This window comes from Mobula hypostoma, chromosome 17, assembly GCF_963921235.1.
Source record: "Mobula hypostoma chromosome 17, sMobHyp1.1, whole genome shotgun sequence".
Lineage (NCBI taxonomy): Eukaryota > Metazoa > Chordata > Chondrichthyes > Myliobatiformes > Myliobatidae > Mobula > Mobula hypostoma.
The window spans coordinates 32775532-32781531 of record NC_086113.1 but is presented as its reverse complement, the minus strand read 5'-3'; positions in this window follow the sequence as shown (position 1 = coordinate 32781531).

The following is a 6000-nucleotide window of genomic DNA, read 5'->3' as shown; positions in this document are numbered from 1 at the left end:
GACAGAGCACAGCAACGCTTCGCTTTTGTTTAGCATCAGCCTTGCTTGAGAAATTGGACTGTGGAGTCAACTGACTCTGAAGACTCGTTTAAAAATTAGATGTTCTTTTCAGCCACAGTGTAGGCTTCATTTCCCGTTTGAGAGTGTTAGTTAACGGCCCTGTTTGGCCTAGCGTATATTGTTTTACTTTCCCTTGAACACTGGTCTCATTAAAGTTTTGTGAACTATCGACCCACTTCAGTGTCTCTCACTCTGCACTAGGGCCATATCGAACCGTGGAGACAGAGGAGGGTTTAAACTAACTTGGCAGGGGGTGGGAACAGGAGTGAATGGACTCAGGATAGGACAGATGGTAAAAAAGCAAAGTTAGCATGCAGTCAGATTGTCAGAAAGGGCAGGGAGTTGATGGGACTTAGTTGCAGCCAACAGGCTGAGTATCAAATCATTAGGGATGCAGAATCAGAAAGGATAGCAAATACAGTACTCAAGGTGTTGTATGTAAATGTGCTAGTATCAGAAATAAGGTGGATGATCTCGTTGCAATATTACAGATTGCCAGGTATGATGTTGTGGCCATCACTGAATTGTGGCTGAAGGATGGTTTTAGTTGGGAGTTGAATGTCCAAGGTTATTTGTTATATTGGAGGGATAGGAAGGTAGGCAGAGGGGGTGGTGTGGCCCTATTGGTAAAGAATGGCATCAAATCAGTAGAAAGATGTAATTTAGGATTGGAAGATGTTGAATACTTGTGGATTGAGTTAAGAAACTGCAAGGATAAAAGGACGTTGATGGCAGTTATATATAGGCCTCCCAACAATGGCCAGGAGGTGGACCACAGGTTACAACAGGAAATAGAAAAGGCAAGTCAGAAGGGCAATGTTAAGACCATAAGACTATAAGATATAGGAGCAGAAGTAGGTCACTCAGCCCATCAAGTCTGCTCCACCATTCAATCACAGATTTATCCAATTCATCCAGTCATCCCCACTCGCCTGCCTTCACCCCATATCCTCTGATGCCCTGGATAATCAAGAACCTATCTATCTCTGCCTTAAATATACCCAATGATTTAGCCTCCACAGTTGCTTGTGGCAACAACTTCCACAGATTTACCACCCTCTGAATAAAGTAATTTCTCCACGTCTCAGTTCTAAAAGGACGTCCTTCAATCCTGAAGTCGTGCCCTCTTGTCCTAGAATCCCCTACCATGGGAAATAACTTTGCCATATCTAATCTGTTCAGGCCTTTTAACATTTGGAATGTTTCTATGAGACACCCCTGCCACCCCCCCCCCCCCCCCATTCTTCTGAACTCCAGGGAATACAGCCCAAGAGCTGCCAGACATTTCTCATATGGTAACACTTTCATTCTTGGAGTCATTCTTGTGAATCTTTTCTGAACCCTCTCCAATATCAGTATATCCTTTCTGAAATAAGGAGCCCAAAACTGCACACAATACTCTAAGAGTGGTCTCACAAGTGCCTTATAGAGCCTCAACATCACATCCCTGCTCTTGCATTCTATAACTCTAGAAATGAATGCTAACATTGCATTTGCCTTCTTCACAACTGACTCAACCTGGAGGTTAACCTTAGGGGTATCTTGCACAAGGACTCCCAAGTCCCTTTGCATCTCTGCATTTTGAATTCTCTCCCCATCTAAATAATTGTCTTCCCATTTATTTCTTTCAGCAAAGCGCATGATCATACACTTTCCAACATTGGATTTCATTTGCCACTTCTTTGCCCATTCCCCTAAACTATCTAAGTCTCTCTGCAGGGTCTCTGTTTCCTCAACACTACCCGCTCCTCCACCTATCTTTGTATCATTGGCAAATTTAGCCACAAATCCATTAATACCGTAGTCCAAATCATTGGCATACATCGTAAAAAGCAACGGTCCCAACACCGACCCCAGTGGAACTCCACTGGTAACCGGCAGCCAGCCAGAATAGAATCCCTTTATTCCCAGTTTCTGTTTTCTGCCCATCAGCCAAGCTCCACCCATGTTAGTAACTCCCCTGTAATTCCATGGGCTCTTACCTTGCTAAGCAGCCTCATGTGTGGCATCTTGTCAAAGGCCTTCTGAAAATCCAAGCATATGATGTCTACTGCATCTCCTTTGTCTACCCTGCTTGTAATTTCCTCAAAGAATTGCAGGAGGTTTGTCAGGGAGGATTTTCCTTTCAAGAAACCATGCTGGCTTTGGCCTATCTTGTCCTGTGCCTGCAGGTACTCCGTAATCTCATCCCTACCAATAGATTTCAACTACCTCCCAGCCACTGATGTCAGGCTAACAGGTCTATAGATTCCTTTCTGCTACCTCCCACCCTTCTTCAATAGCAGAGTGACATTTGCTATTTTCCAGTCATCTGGTACAATCCCAGAATCTATAGATTATTGAAAGATCATTGTTAATGCTTCCGCAATCCCTCCAGCAACTTCCTTCAGTACCCAAGGGTGCATTCCCTGAGGTCCAGGAGATTTATCCACCCTCATATCATTAAGCTTCCTGAGCACCTTCTCAGTCATAATTTTCACTGCACAAACTTCACTTCCCTGATGCTCTTCAATGGCCGGTATACTACAGATGTCTTCCACTGTGAAGACTGATACAAAATACACATTCGGTTCCTCTGCCATCTCTGCATCTCATTACAATATCTCCAGCATCATTTTGTAATGGTCCAATATCTATCCTCGACTCCCTTTTACCCTTCATATACTTAAAGAACTTTTAGCATCTTCTTTGCTATTAGTCACAAGCTTCCTCTCATAATTCATCTTCTCCTTCCTAATGACCTTCTTAGTTTCCTTTTGCAAGTTTTTAAAAGCTTCCCAATCCTCTATCTTCCCACTAGCTCTGGCTTCCTTGTATGCCCTCTTTTTTGCTTTTACTTTGGCTCTGACTTGTCAGCCACGGTAGGGTCCTTCTTCCCTTTGAAAATTTCTTCTTTGGAATATATCTGTCTTGCACTTCCATCATTTTTCAGAAACTCCAGCCATTGCTGCTCTGCTGTCCTTCCTGCAAATGTCCCTTTCCAGTCAACTTTGGCCAGTTCCCCTCTCATGCCATTGTAATTTCCTTTATTCCATTGAAATACCGACACATTGGAATTTATTTTTTCCCTCAAATTTCAATGTGAGCTCAATCATATTGTGATCACTGTTCCCTAAGGGTTCCTTAACCTTAAACTCTGTTATCACCTCCGGATCATTGCACAACACCCAGTCCAGCACAGTCAATCCCCTAGTGGGCTCAACAACAAGCTGTTTGTAAAAAAAAAAATCCCTTAGACATTCTACAAATTCTCTCTCTTAAGGTCCATTACTAACCTGGTTTTCCTAATCCACTTTCATGTTAAAATCCCCAATGATTATCATGAATTTGACTTTCTGATAAGCCTTTTCTATCTCCTGCTGTAATTTGTAATCCACATGCCAGCTGCTGTTTGGAGGCTTGTATACAACTGCCATTAGGGTCCTTTTACCCTTGCCATTTCTTAACTCAACCCACAGAGACACTACACCTTCCAATCCTATGTCATCTCTTTCTAATTTAATGTTATTTCTTATACACAAAGCCACACCACCCCCTCTGCCTACTAACCTATCTTTCCAATGCACCATATGTCCTTGAATGTTCAGCTCCCAATGGCAGCCATTCTTTAGCCAAGTTTCAGAGATGGCCACAACGTCATATTTGCCAATCTGTAGCTGAATTTCAAGATCACCCATTTTATTCCTTATGCTGCAGGCATTCAAATATAACACTTTCAGTCCAGTATTTGTGGCTTTCTGTTTTAACTGCACCACGCCTCTATTGCCCTGTAACTCACACCACTGGCTAAGATTAAGCCTCATCTCCTGCTTGTTCTTTCTATAATCTCTGTTGCATGCTATCTTTCTTCCCCTTGCTCACCCCTGTTATACTGGTTCCAATCCCCTTGCCAAATTAGTTTAAATCCTCCACAACAGCTCTATTAAATGTGCCTGCTAGGATATTGGACCTCTTTAGGTTCAGGTGTAACCCATCCTTTTTGTACAGGTCGTACCTCCTCCAGAAGAGGCCTCAGTGTTCCAGGAATCTGAAACCCTGCCCCCACACCAGTTTCTCAGCCACACATTAATACACCTGATTATGCTATTCTTGCACTCGCTAGTGTGTGGGACAGGCAGCAATCCTGAGATTACTACCCCAGAGGTCCTGCTTTTCAGCTTCCTACCAACTCCCTGAATTTTATGGAAATCATGGATATTTTAACATGCAGATCGATTGGGAAAATCAGGTTGGTAATGGATCTCAAGAGAGTGAGTTTGTTGAATGATTAAGAGATAGCTTTTTAGAGCAATTTGTTGTTGAGCCTACAAGGGGATCAGCTATACTGGATTGGGTGTTATGTAATGAACCAGAGGCAATTAAGGAGCTTAAGGTAAAAGAAACCCTAGGAACCTGTGATCACAATATGATTGTATTCAACTTGAAATCTGATAGGGAGAAAGTAAAGTCTGATGTAGCAGTATTTCAGTGGAGTAAGGGAAATTACAGTGGTATGAGCGAGGAGTTGGCCAGAGTAAATTGGAAGGCACGAATGTCAGCAGAGCAGCAATGGTGTGCGTTTCTGGGGAAAATGAGGAAGGTGCAGGACATGTGTATTCCAAAAAAGAAGAAATACTCAAATGGTAAAATAGTACATCTGTGGCTGACAAGGGAAGTCAAAGCAGAAGGGCATACAACAAAGCAAAAATTAGTGAGAAGATAGAGGATTGGGAAGTTTTTAAAAACCTACAAAGAGCAACTAAAAAATCATTAGAAGGGAAAAGATGAAACACCAAAGCAAGCTAGCAAATAATATCAAAGTGGATAGTAAAAGTTTTTTCAAGTATGTTAAATAAATGAGAAATGAGAGTGGATATGGAATCACTAGAAAATAGGGCAGGAGAAATAGTAACAGGGAACAAAGAAATGGCTATGAACTAAATGAGTATTTTGCGTCAGTCTTCACACTAGCAGTGTGCCTGATGTGGTAGTGTGTGAAGGAAGAGAAGTGGGTGAGTTACTGGTACAGGAGAGATGTTCAAAAAGCTGAAAGACCTAAAGGTACATAAGTCACCCAGACCCGAGGAACTGCATCCTAGGGCTCTGAAAGAGGTAGTGTTAGATTGTGCTGGCATTAGAAATGATCTTTCAAAAACCATTGGACTCTGGCATGGTGCTAGAGGACTGGAAAATTGCAAATACTACTCCACTCTAAGAAAGGAAGAAGGCAGCAGAAAGGAAATTATAGACCAGTGGTTGGGAAGATGATAGTCAATTGCTAAGGATGAGGTGACGGAGTACTTGGTGACACAGGACAAGATAGGACTAAGTCAGCATGGTTTCCTTCAGGGAAAAATCCTACCTGGTGAACCTGTTGGTATTCTGAGGAGATTGCAAGTGGGATAGATAGCAGTTGACGTTATATATTTGAACTTTCAGAAAGCTTTTGACAAGATGCCATTCATGAGGCCACTTACCAAGTTAAGAGCCCATGGTATTACAAGGAAGTTATTAACATGGTTATAGCATTGGCTGATCGTTAGCAGGCCACGAGTGGGAATAAAAGGATACTTTTCCGGTTGGCTGCCAGTGACAAGTGCTGTTACGCAGGGGTCGGTGTTGGGACCACATCTTTTTCTGTCGTATATAAATGATTTAGATGATGGAATAGATGACTTTGTTGCTAGGTTTGGAGATGATATGAAGATTGGTGGAGGCAGGTAGTTTTGAGGAAACAGGTAGGATGCAGAAGGACTTAGACAGATTAGGAGAATGGGCAAGAAAGTGGCAAATGAAATACAATGCTGGAAAATGCGTGGTCATGCACTTTGATAGTAGAAATAAATGTGCAGACTATTTTCTAAATGGGGAGAAAATCCAGGAATCTGAGATGCAGAAGGACATGGGAGTCCTTGTGCAGAACACCTTCAACTTGCAGGTTGAGTTGGTGGTGAGGAAGAC